The sequence below is a fragment of the Dermacentor silvarum genome, chromosome 7, assembly GCF_013339745.2.
Source record: "Dermacentor silvarum isolate Dsil-2018 chromosome 7, BIME_Dsil_1.4, whole genome shotgun sequence".
Taxonomy (NCBI): Eukaryota; Metazoa; Arthropoda; class Arachnida; order Ixodida; family Ixodidae; genus Dermacentor; species Dermacentor silvarum.
In genome coordinates this window covers 62,790,795-62,804,582 of record NC_051160.1, presented here as the reverse complement: position 1 = coordinate 62,804,582, position 13,788 = coordinate 62,790,795, and the positions used below count along the sequence as shown (strand labels likewise).

At 46.3% G+C, this 13,788-nt stretch overlaps 2 pseudogenes; both read right to left on the bottom strand.

The window, feature by feature from the left end:
- Positions 1 to 3,141: 3,141 nt before the first annotated feature.
- Positions 3,142 to 3,310, bottom strand: LOC119459845 (U2 spliceosomal RNA; annotated as a pseudogene).
- A 2,674-nt stretch (positions 3,311 to 5,984) lies between these two features.
- LOC119459850 (U2 spliceosomal RNA) lies at positions 5,985 to 6,155 on the bottom strand (annotated as a pseudogene).
- Between the last annotated feature and the right edge of the window lie 7,633 nt (positions 6,156 to 13,788).

Genomic DNA, 13,788 nt, shown 5'->3' with positions numbered 1-13,788 from the left:
CAGGGCGTTCTGTATCTTTTCCCCAATCTCCACACTATCCATATATTCGATAATCCCTTTCTGGCTTCTTACACTTCTTGACGCACTTGAATCTTGTGTGTACGCATCTTCGCGTTTTCCACCCTGTCATCTATGTTTTCTCCTAGGCGTTCCGACTACGCCTAGAAATTTCATTTTATTGCAATAGCAATTATATGCACACTCTAGGCGCATTTTAGCCGCCGGCGTCGCCGCCGCCGTGGTGTTCCGTATAAGTCCAAGGGCGATAGCACCGTTGCTGCGCGCCGTATGCAGTATGTGCCAGTGAAAAGCGTGCGAGGGGAGCCGACGATCGCGGCTCAATCTCGCGCGCGCAAGGCAGGAAAGCGAGAAGGAAGTGCGCCATCTCCCGTCGCGCGCTAGGTTCTGGGGGGAGGGGAGGGAGGGGGTTGTACTCCAGCAGCAACTGCGTATTCCGCGGTCGCGCGCGCCTTATCCTGAAATCGATCTGCGTTGAAAGCAGAGTCCCTGCGCCTCAGTGACTCATCGCTCTGCGCGTGCTGCGTTCTCGTCGCTCCGTTTGCGTTGAAGCGATAGACCTCATAAAGGTCACTTCGCCCACTGCTGCAGCCGCGCTTACTCACGCCAGCGTTTTGACAGCGAGCGTCCGCGCCCATCGAGTGTGATGTGCTCGGGTTTGTCTGTGCGCGCTGACACCATGCTTGTTAATTTAGTTAGTAAGCGAATGTTCGCAAGTTTACACGGGTGATAAAACTACTATCCTTACTTTGTATAGTTGTCTATTAATTTACTATCGCAATCGATGCTTCGCTTTCGGGCGAAACAGCGACTTTTCGTTTACCTTTTTCTTTATGCTTCGGAAAAGGTGTATATAGGTTACTGCCACAATGTACAATAAAGCCCCGGACAACGGTTCTTGCTGCCCGCTGCATGTCCTGGAAATGTGCGTCTGCTTTTTGTATAGGACCATCGTTTTGCGTAGCATAACGATAATTTGGCTCGAGAATCGACAGAAGCGTATAAGTCTGTGGAAGATTCGTGAATCATGCAGTGACATATTGATCGCGACTTTAATATTTAAAAAAAGGCATTCGCCAGTCAATACAAATAAATTAAGAACATACACAAAATAACCGGAGGCTCCTTAAGGCCATACTATGCCAACCCTCCCCAATTTTCCCTAACGTTTACAAATTCGGGGCCGTTCTAAGATTTGACGAATGTTCTGTCAAGTTAAAATCTGTTCGCGAGAAACTTTCGCCCGTGGGTGTTCTACCATGCTTTTGGAAGTGTTCTGATTGTGAAAGGAAGCCAGAGCAAGTTTATTCGGAAAAGTATCTGGTGCAGGCAAAGTACATAGTCTCTCAAAATGTCACGGTCACTGTCTGCTGTTGAAAGATGGCTGCTGCTCGTGTGATGCGTCTAAAAGTAAATCGGTGCAATTTATTATAAGTTCATTTATTTTATTCATTTTGTTTATTTATTTTATTCCTTTATTGACACTATCTGCAGCGCCATTAAGGCACAGAGAAGCCGTGCGGACGCCAAAAATCCCAGCAAAACCCTCAAACTTCGTGCCCACTCCCTGTCTGTCAATCTGCCTTCCCTAGAGTTTTACGTAACGAATTACACGTAATTAATTACTTCTAATCAATTACATCTTTTAGGTTTATAATTTATAGATAATTTTGTTTACTCGGTAACGCTACCTGTAAACCCTGTGGTGGCTCAGTTAGTTAAGACGTTGCGCTGCTGAGCACGAGGTCGCGGGATCGAATCCCGGCCGCGGCGGCCGCATTTCGATGAAGGCGAAATGCAAAAACTCCCGTGTGCTTGCGTTGTAGTGCACGTTAAATAATTCCAGCCTCCAGGTGGCCAAAATTAATCCGGAGCCCTCCACTACGGCGTGCCTCATACTCAGGACTGGTTTTGGCACGTAAAACTCCAGAAAGAACGCTACCTCTAACTCAATCACTTCTTTCAGTTACCAATTACACGTAACCAGTTTTACTTTATTCACGAAACAAGCTGTAACAGGCGAAGCATCTTTGAGCACTTACATTTAGCGGGAATTACAGTAAAATGCCGGCGGTCTGTACGTGACATTGTCCAAACAGATGAAAACATCAGCATTGATTTGCTCTTTCCTACACAGTCAACGTCCTGCAGGCAGCAATCGATCGCGTTAACATGGCAGGCTTGCAGATTTGTGCACATCTGTACAAGTATGACCTCCAAGCTTTCTTTCTTTATATATAATAATTTTTTCTCTCTCTCTTGGAAGCGCTCTTAAGATGCCTTCATAGGTGGTTTAAGACCTGCTGCCCAATTCTTATTCGCTTAGTGCAGTCTATGATTACTCTTACATAGAAGTTGTTGGCCGTTAAACGCACATGTTTTTATCTGTCTGATACGTGACTCACATACGCCTGTTTTTGTAATTATAACACACTAACATTATTTTTAGGGCTGAATAATATGCAGCTTTATATTAAATTGCATCATGGATTAAACCACATTACCTCCAGCGCGCACATCGAGCGAGTTTCCAGTGTCGCTGCTGGTGCCTTCACACGAAAACGAGGGTATAGCCGACAAACGGAAACTTTTAAATGCAATTGCTGGTGAGGATAAACAAAGTGTGAAGGGTCACAGCCAGCCCAGCTTGTTCTTTTTTCTGCATTTGTGCAGTATCCATAAACGTTGCGAGGAAGGTAATGTAAAAGTACTTTTTAGTAATTGCTTAATTACTTTTGGGGGCTTTTTTTTTTTCCTGCAACGTGTACAAATATAGCCTACGCCTCCTGAAAGTTTTTTTTCCCGCAGAGCTTAGTCGTCCAGTGGCAAAGCTTTGCAAATATTACGGGGGGCAAATTTGTGGCGAAAATATCGAGTTGTATATAGCGTTGTCACGGACATGCCTGGTGCTTGTGCTGCTGTTGTATGCGTTTGGCATTGGAACAGCCCTTTGATCATGCGCACCCGCGTGCGAGCACCGCGTTTACCGGGCGGTGGGTACAGGCAAGTTCGCCACACCAAAATACGAAGCCGTGCTCCAATTAGAGCGCTGGCTTCCCTTGGGGGGTATGTAATGATACTGAGGTCTGATTTTTGATTGAGTAAGGTTTACCAACCCCGTAGGGTGAGTGGACCGATCCCGGAGGCCGTGCAATACAGGGCCAACCCGTGGCGGAGGTGAAGCAAGCTTCAAGCACTCTGCCCCATTCCAAAAATAAGTTTAATATCTTGGGTCCAAATAGGACCCGTATCAGATATTAAGCTGATAAGAACAGATACTACACAAAGGGAAATTTTATTGGACAAAAGCACATGTAGGAGCAAAACACTGATGTAGCGCGTTTACAGGATGACATGGTATGTGCTCGTTATATAATGTTTAGTCATACAAGATACAAATTTTTCCATAGGACTCATCGATAACGTAGGTAAAGTATGATTACACATGTAATATATACAACCTGAGTTCTTTTTTTTATTTTTTAGAATAGGACAATGTTCATTTCTAGTTTGCCCTTTCTTTCAAAAATAAAGCAGGTGTGCCACTTCTTCAGAAATCCCTCTTATTTATTTGTGTTCGTGTGAGCATTTAGCGATTTCCACACTTGGACTCTCGCTTTCCTTATTGTTAGAAATGTCGCCCTTACAGGTCTCCGCGTGGATTCAGCGAGACTTTTTCTATTCCATATGTACATCATTACTATGATACTCATTAACTTGTGTATTCGTGTTTGTCTTGGGGATTTCTTTGATATGTCTACGTACAAGACTGTCTTAGCAACTTTCCATGTGGCTTTCGGTGCGTTGCACTTGAAGAGTGCATGTTCTAGCGTTTCTGTTTCCCTCCAGTTGGGGCACTTGTCGTGTGGGACTATGCCCCAAGCTGCCAGTCTTTGTCGTGTCGGTAAGATGTTCCATTTCCTGCGCCACTCGAATTCTTTAACTTCCGTTGATATCTTCATTTTGGCTATGCGTGTCCATTTTTCTTTCCTTGTGCTTCCATTTTCTTCTGTTGTTAGTCCACGAATGGCGAATTATTCGCTGAATGTTTTAACTGGTGTTTTCATGAGATCTAGTTGTGGTGTTTCTTGTATTATTGTTCTTTTGACTCCCGTGACTGTTCGATAAAAAGGTAATGGCTGTTCTGCGGTCGGTCCGTGATGTGTACCTGGAAAGAAAGTTTGCTTGAGAGTACTTAACCAGTATATCATAAGATTTCTTCCGGGATGCGTGTTATTGTGAGGTAATGTTTGTGTGGTTTTCGTACTGATTACACGGGATATTAAGGAAATCTTGGGTAAGCTTAGTCCGCCTCTGCTTTCGGGTCGTTGAAGAATGTGTTCTTGGATCGGTGGGCTTTTTTTATTCCATAAAAAGCTTGATATCATTTTGGTTAATTTGGCTGCTGTCTGTTTTGGCATCGTGGCCACTTTAGCTACATAAAATGCGTATGAGCCCGCTCTGGTCTTAATAATTTCGATGCGCCCTTTAAGAGACAGGTCATATCTTTCTGCTTCTGTGATAACTTTTTCGGATTTCTTTATTGCTTCCGTCCAGGCTTTGGGAGCTATTCCGTTTGAATTGAAAGTTATTCCAAGTACTTTTATCGTGTCTAAAAGTTGTATGTGTGCTGGCAGTTGTTCTGCCGGGGAAGCGAAAAGTAGGCCTTTAGTTTTTGTTGCGTTTAATTGGGCGCCTCATATCTGTGAATATTCAAAGAAAATTTGTTCGAATGTGCATAAGCTGCTGGTGTCTCGGATAAATAATGCTATGTCGTCTGCGTAAGCGGATATTTTGACCATCTCTTGCCCTATCGCGGGAAAACTTCTATTTTTTTTTTTTTTGAATTCTTAAAAGGGGATCTAAAGACAAAACGAATAAAGAGGCTGACAGGGCGAATCCTTGTCTCACACCCCGTGTTATGGATAGTGCTGGTGTAAGCTCTCCATTTTTATTATTTTGCGTTTAACTTCTGTGTACAGTTTCTTTATATAATCTATGAAATCGTTGGGTAGGCCGAAAGCTTTTAATGTCTTCATGAGGTAATCATGATCTACACGGTCAAACGCCTTAGATTGATCTATTGTAATGTAATAACCTTGGAGTTGTTTATTTTGCATGTATTCAAGGACATCCCTTGTTAATGTTAGTGTGGCGAAAATGGATCTGCCTGGAACTGATGATACTTGGTAGGGTGAGAATACATCAGGAAGAATGTTCGTTAGTCGATTCGAAAGCACTGTTGTAAGTATCTTATAGTCCGTGTTTAATAATGTTATAGGTCTCCACGCACCGGGGTCTCCACGCATATCGAGCGAGTTTACAGTGTCTCTGCTGGTGCCTTCACACGAAAACGAGGGTAGCCAACAAACGCAAACTTTTAAATGCAATTGCTGGTGAATTTTTAAAAGCAACTGCTGGTGAGGATAAACAAATTTTGAAGGGTCGCAGCCAACGCAGCTTGTTCTTTTTACTGTATTTGTGCAGTATCGATAAACGTTGGGAGGAGAGTAACGTGAAACTAAGCGATTACTTTTGGGGGGCAGTACAACTGGGCACTGCAACCAATTAAAATTTTCAATGAAGTAATTTGGTCACTTTTTTTTTTCTTTTCTGTAACGTGTACAAATATAACCTATGCCTCCTGAAAGTGGCTTTCCCGCAGAGCTTCGTCATCCAGTGGCAGAGCGTTGCAAATATTACGGGGGGCAAATGTCGAGTTATATATATTAAATATATAACGTTGTCACGGACATGCCTGGCTGCTGCTGTATGCGTTTCGCATTGGAACAGCCCTTTGACCATACGCATCCGCGTGCGAGATCTGCGTCTACCGGGGCGGTGGGTGCAAGCAAGATCGCGGCACCACAGTAAGAAACCGTGCCCTAATTAGAGCGCTGGCAACTTTGTGAGAAGTGTTTGATATTGAGGTCTGATTTTTTATTAAGATTTTACCCACCCCGTGGGGTGAGTGGGCCGATCCCGGAGGCCGTGCAATACCGGGCCAACCCGTGGCGGAGGTGAAGCAAGCTTCAAGCACTCCGCCCCATTCCAAAATAAGTTTAATATCTTGGGTCCAAATAGGACCCGTATCAGATATTAGGCTGATAATAACAGATACTGTTTAGAAAAAGTTTATTTACACTATGTACAAGAAATAACTAAACAAGTCATATGTACAAGTTTGTGTACACAGATAATACATAGCTAGACACTATAAAACTACATAGCTAGACACTATAAAACTCGCCCGTTTTGAACCCCAACAAATGGACACGACCAGTGACAGAGAAACTCACGCTCTCCGAGAAAGAACAGTTCATCCGAGAGGAAGCTGACCATTTCACACCTCAGACGGCCCATTATAGGCCATACTGCGCGACGGCCACGGTTGCCTGCCAAAGCTTCACAGCGACTGCGCCACAGGCTAAACAGGGCGCTACCAGCATAAGACCCGCGAAACGCCCGCGCGGAAACCTTCCAGCCACTACAAAGTCCCATATGCCCTCGCCTCTAAACCCCGCATGGACTGCACGCCAAAATACTCGTGCGACGACACACTCGATTGTTGCGTGTCTGTTAGTTTCTATCGATATGCAGTTGGGGCATGTGGAGACACGTACCACGCCCCAGCGTTCTAGCCTGTCCCGAGTTGGAAGCAGTCCCCAGCCCAGTCTCCAAATGAAATTACGAAGGTAGCCAGGCAGCGTGGCCGTGACTATGCGCTTCCACTGGAGTCGGTGCGCTATGGGACGCCAGTCAGGGGGTATCAAGGGAAGCAGGACAGCGCCCATTATTTCCACGACCTTATCGGAAGCAATGTCGACGCCCGGACACGTATCCGACAGGTGTCTGCTGAAGGCTACGCTTGTCTTGTATATTGCAGGCATATCCGCCGACTGAGGTCCACGATTTACCGGGCTCGTCGGAAGCAAAACTCTTAATGACGTGCAAAGGAAGTACTTTGCAAGGGTCTGTGCAGGAGTGTCATCATTTGCTAGGGTTCGCATTAGAGTGCGTAATAAGTTATATGGAGGCTGCGACTGAGACATTCGGGAAGGAGAAGCCACCGTGGTCGCGGGGCTGCCCCCAACGCCGGTCGCGCCAATAGTTCAGTGGCACCCGCCCAGAAAAAAGAGTTGGCACTGCTTTGCACACTCCTCAACACTCGAAGAGGTGTTGAGGAGTGTGCAAAGACACATGACACATGTACCATAAGCTTCCTAGGAAGACTGACTGAGTTAAATATCGCCGTTCAAGTACAGGAAAATCAAAATCCCGGGCTGCCTCAACATTGCTCTTGAATGTGTTCGTGACTGGCGTCCACATGCCATCCCAGATGCCACGTGATTCATAAGAGATACCCAAGATTTTGATCACGGGATGCCACTGTAGTGGTGGAGCGATATGGAGACGTGCACTTGGAGAACCAATAAAGAAATATTTACTTTTTGAATAGTTGAGCTTTGCACCAGATACTGATGCGTACTCATATAATGATGCGTACTCATATATAGCATATAAAACCGATTGTTCGTTGTGGGCAAACAGTGTAATATCGTCAGCATACGCTGTTACTTTTACAAATGAGTTACCAGGGAGCGGCAGGCTCCTAATGTGCGGATGACGCTCTATAGCTATTAAGTATGGTTCTAAGGATAAAATAAACAAAACTGGAGAAAGTGGGCATCCTTGACGGACACCTCGTGTAACACGGAAAAGTTTGCTTTCCCCCGAATCTAGTAGCAATGTGCTTTCTATATTGTTATAAATTGCTCTGATCAGTTGAACAATGTTTTGGGGGAAACCGAATGCGTCTAACATGCCAAATATATATTCGTGTTCTATGTAGTCGAAAGCTTTTTCTTAATCCAAAGAAACCAGCAGACCTTGAGCGCGGCGGCTGATCGTATACTGCATGATGTCACGTGTGACACAAGAGTGACTATATATGAATATCGCGGCCTGGAAGGGAGCACACCTGCTGCCACGAAATAAGTGATGGAAGTAGCTTGCTAATTCGACGTACAATTATGCCAGCTAAAAGTTTATAATCAACGTTTAGCAGTGTTATGGGACGCCAGTCTTCGGGGCTCGTTGACGTGGGTCTATTCTTGGGCAGAAGTGTTATGCGTCCTTCGCGGAAGGAAAGCGGCAAGGTGCATTCTTCAAATCATCGCCCTAGAACTCGCGTCAATAGGGGCCCAATGGCAGCCCAAAACTCTAAATAAAGCTCTACTGGGAGACCGTCTGGACCTGGGGCCGATACGCGCTTCATTTGATCCAGCGTTCCTTTTATCCCGTCTCTGGAGGGTGGAGTAAGGAGCGTATCATACGATTCGCGTTCAGTAGGGGATGCGCGGGTATTCGGGCAGTGTTGATAGTGAGCGTCGACTGAGCCATAGCGCGGAAATGCCCGATGAAGTCGTAAAAATCTCGAGAACCGGCATCAGCCAAAGAGTCCGAGTCTAAGGAGTAGGCTGGTGATCCCCCTGGACGAATCAATGCGCGTCTTGGGAGTAGGCTGGTGATCTTGGACGGACGAATCAATTTCTTGGGACACGCGAGCCCGGAGCGCTCGCCCAGAGGCACTGCAGTGATGACGCCACTGCACCTTTAGCCCATCCCAGTCATCTGGATCGGCACCTACAAGCGACGCCGTCACAGCCCGCAACAATCCGTTCTTGGACTGAACGTCATGTAGGACGCGGCAGGCGAGACGCCATGGACCCCTAGATGACGATATGCCTGTGGGTAGCTGATGGTGGAAGCGAACGGACATCGGCAATACGGACACAGCCTGACAGACATCGTGGTACATAGGCCCTGTCTAACCGACTGGATGATGCCCCGCTTCTCCTATGTCCACGCATACGTGTTTCCATGAAGCAGTTCAAACGCGCCAGAAAGCGCAAACTGCTGCACCAAGCGACCTAGCTCTTTGGTGTTGCCATTTGATCTGTCCCTGCCAGGGCCCTGGACATCTGCGTCCGAATCGAGCACACAATTGAAATCGCCCAAAAGAATTACCTGGGGTGAATCGAGAAAATATACATCTAAAGATTGAAAAAACTGTTGGATTTTGTAGACTGTGCCGGACCATGAATGCACAGGAGGAGGAGGAGGAATAAACATTTTATTTAAATAGCGGACTGAGGTTCTTGCGGTGAAGCCCCTATTCGAGGGCCCCACCAAGGAGGTTGGCTCTAGCCAATGGATAGTGAAGTCTCTGTAGTAAAGCTCTACCTTGGGTTGTCGAGTTGAGTCTCTCTCTCTGCGCGATCAAGACTGCCGCGGCGTGTTGATCGTACGTATTGTAAATACCCAGACTCTCCAGACGCTCTGTGCCAGTGCAGTCAGGGAGGCCCAGTGCAGCTTTGTAGGCAGTGCGTGTGAGTACGTTGGCCTGCTCTGCTTCACATCTGCGTGAAAGCTGGTATGGCTTATTTTTGAGTCCCTCGAAACAAGAAAAAGAACCTAAATGAAATTGAGTAGCCCGTACCACCAAAGTATCGCAGGCTTAAACCAATCAAAAGAAAATGAATAGGGGTGTAACCCAAAGAAAAGTTTAGTGAAAAGCCAATTTGAAAAAAAAAGGAAAAGAATGCCGAGGGTGAGCCGACCCAAAAGACGGAAAAGACATTTGCGCATGTCCTGGCAATAAGAGTAAGCTAAGTGTCTGCAATGGCCTGGCATGGCGCGTCTCGATCGGCTTTTTATTTTAAACATACACTTATTTGACATATATACATACAGTTAGAAAGAAAACAAAGTAAGAAAAAGGAACAGAAATAACACAGATAGAAAAGCAAGAGAGAAGAAAGAGAGAAAAAAAGCCGCCAGCAGGAACAATCCAGACAGTACGGTTGGCTTCAATGACGAAGGCTTCCATGAGGCGCCAACATTACTGCCAGTCCGGGCCTCTGGCACCCAGCTGGACCCATTGGCTCCGTTGACGAAAGGCCTGTAAAACTAGCCCAGGGGTGAACTTTTGGCTCAAAGAAGTAATAAAGAGCGAAAATGAGTTGAGAGGAGATGATGAGGATGATGGTGTGTGCCAGACATTCCGTCCTAACTGTCCCCGGAGCCAAGCTCCACCTTTGTTGGCATAACAAAGGACAGCACGGAACGAAAGCTGAGAATGAAAAAAAAAAAAAAAAAACACGAGCACTCGCTTGGACATGGTCTGATTATGAAGTGGCCGGGAATGTAAATGAGGCAATAAAGTGGTAGAGTCGAATTAGTACCGCTCTCTTCCGCTTATTATTAAGTAAAACATTAGGTGTTATTATCGCTTGAGAATTGTCCTTTAATAAATGGGCGAGATGATCGGTGAGAGGGCAGTCATTGAAAAAGTGCAGTACATCTGTGCATGGCATCCCACACGCACAATTGCTATTAGGGGAGAGGTTAAACCGGAAATAATAAAAAGGCATCCTAGCATGTGCGGTGATGAAATGTGCGAGTGGCTTTTTAGGCGGAAAAAAAGATAGGTATTTTCTTGATGCTGGGGATCCACAGAAAAAAAGTTCGGTGTCCGTATTGTCTCGCGGCCACGCCACGTTCCACTGCGCATATATGATGAGGTGCGCATTTGTGTTTTGATAGTAGTCGGAGAGGCGAGAACGAACCGAGACAGACCCCGCGATGCGGCAGAATTCGCAAAGTGATCAGCCATTTCGTTACCGTCGACCCCGCAATGCGCGGGGACATGATAAAGAGCCACGTGACGGAGGGGACAAATTGATAACACTAGTTGCTTGACTTGAAATACATACGGATTAGTGGTAGTAAGAGAGGACAGCGCAGACAATAGCGATAAACAATCAGAATATATGTTGACCGGGATATTGTTAGACAGAGTGCGGATATATGTAAGAGCTTCTAAATGTGCAATCGTTTCAGTTAAATAAGAGCGTGTTGCGCCAATGATTCTATATCTGCCTACTTTGGTAATTTGTCCACGAGCGTTAAAGAGGAGAAATGCCGAACCAGAGGAATGTGGTGTGTAGGATCCATCCGTGTAGAGATGGTAGACTGGGAGTGAGGTTACTGTGGGTACCTCATGAAGGTGAAGGCGGTGGAAAATGAAACTTTGTTTATGGCTGGGGTGAATGTCCCAGGGATCAAGGGGAACTGAATTTGGATCGGATTATAAGTAGTAGGGCCATAGAAGGCAACGACTTTTGAGTGTAAATAATGAAAATTGGACATTTAAACGGTCTAATTCTATCGGGAGTGGTAGGGTATTTGCAAGGACTTGTACAGATGATGTTCGCGTTGTGCGGAAAGCGCCGGTGATTGTTAACAACAGGGTTCGCTGAATGAATTGAATTTTGTACCTAAATTGTGAGGTAGGGAATGTCGGCCACCAAACTGGAGATGCATATGTGAGAGAACGAAGCAGAACCTGATTATAGAGGAGACGGAGAGCAGATGACGACATCGAATAATGCATTCTGAGAAAGAGGAGGAGACGGGAGGAAAGGAGATCTGATTTGGTACGAAGGTAATTGAGGTGTTCATTGAAAGTTAGGTACCTGTCAAAAACCACGCCGAGAATTTTAATGGATGTCCCAGACTTGAGTGCTTGACCGTTCACACGAACAATGGGTTGGCGGATGCGAACAGATGAAGATGAATGACTGTTCGCAAAGTATAGGAAGTGCGACTTCTCAGCACTGATGACTACCTTGGCGCGGTGCGCCCAGGCAGAGATCAGACTGAGCGCGATGGAAGATTTCGCTTCTAACTCCAGGCGGGTAAGCCATAAATTATGATGTTCCACAACAGTGGACTTATGGGCGACCCCTGGGGGCTGCCCAATGTTGGAGCGGCGGATACTTCACCTGTGTGTGAACGGAAAATCACTCTGCGGTCGGTGAGGAAGGATTTAAGAAGGTAGTATAAGTTAGCCGGACAGTTGTGAGACCGCAAAAAGCCACTCTCATGAAAAAAGTGCAACACCGCAGGGTGCCAGACGCTGTCGAAGGCGCCCTTAAAATCGAGGGAAACCAGTACGGCGTGCAATTTTTTATCTTTGAAGGCCGCTAGTGTTCTCCTAAGATGGTACAAAGCAAGAGGCGCACTCTTCCCATGCGTAAAGCCAAACTGATTCTTACGAAGAAGGTTGTGGGAGTGGAGGAAAAAATAAAGGCGCGAAATTATTAAACGTTCCAAAATTTTACCAAAAAGCGAATTCATAACGATAGGGCGGTATGAGGAGGGGGAATCAAGAGGGCGGTTGGGTTTCGCAATGAAAATAATTCGACCGTTACGCCAATTGGAAGGGAAGTGGGATAACCGTAAACACTGATTGAAAAGAAAGAGAAAAAAGGACGGGTGATAGCGAAAGAGTGTTTTGAGCATGGGAAGAGTGAGCCCATCAAGACCAGGTGCGGCGTTTAAGTTCCCTGAATTCAGCGCATGTTCAACCTCGCCAATCGTAAAAGGAAGGTCCGGAATTGGCACCGAATAAGGCGTATTCACAATACTGCGCAAGCGGTCATGATGTTCGTCGTCCGTCGAGCGAGAATCAACAGAAATTAACGACTGACGTTAATAACCTTGCCGTATGGGGCCAGCGCTTGAGCGAGGGTATCGCTGGAGACACGGCACGGGAGAAACAGGACGGTCACCTGGGTGACCTGCGGGCTCAGGATTACGATGGAGACGCGTTCCTCCCCGATGACGAGGCTGTCGGCGTCGACGCTTTTAGCCATGGCGGCTTCGCTTTTTACGGTTACTTGGTAGTTGCGTCCACCGAAGTGCTGGACGCAGTATACCTCCTCCAGGGTTACTATTGAAGCCGTCGCGTCAACGACGTCTTCGTGACGATAAAAAACTTGTGGTCCAGTATCAAATAAACGTTAGGAGGAAAATAACGTGAAAGTGACCGATTACTGTTTAGTAATTGCTAATTACTTTTTCTACAGCGAAGCTGTAAAGATCTCGTTGGTCGGAAAATTTCGTGGTGTAAGCCCAATACCTCATACCAGCTGTGCGATAGCTTCGCCGAGCTGGGGCAACACCACCTAGACTAGTCTATAGGTGGTGTTGGCTGGGGGAGAGATAGCTGAGAGAGAGTGAAAGCAGAGTATAAAAATAGCATCGCGCAGCATAGCGGATGCGACGTGGAGAGGAGGAGTGAGGCTGGTAGTGGGATGCGCAGACGCCGATCGCGTTTCCTCGCGTTCGCGCCGAACGCGCCTGGTGTCCGTAACTGCAGCCGATGGCTCTGGCGGATGACGGCCAATTTTTTTGGAAGAGTAATTTGTCACTGTAATCGTTTAAAACTTTTAATGTCGTAATTGTAATGGGTGACATTTTTTGCCGTAGGTTAAAGTAGGTCTATCTTTTTTCTGGGGTTTTACGTGCCAAAACCAGTTCTGATTGTGAGACACGCAAAGTATAGCCTATGCCCTCTGAAAGTGGCTTTCCTGCATAGCTTAGCCGTCTAGTGGCCGAGCTTTACAAATGTTACGGGGGGAGGGGGGGCAAATTTTTAAGTAAAATCTGGAGTTAAAGCATTTTCAAGGAATAACAAGGCGGATTTACATAATGAGCACATGCCTGGTGCGTGTGCTGTATGCGTTTCGCCTTCAAATATCCCTTTCAGTATACGCACGAGCGCCAAAACCGCGTCTGCCGGGACGGCTGGCGCAGGCGTGATCGAACGGAATGCATAAATTAATATTAGCTCTAGCTTTATGACGGGTGTATTGTATTATCGAATCTGATCTTTAATTGAGCTTTTCCCACCCAGGTAGG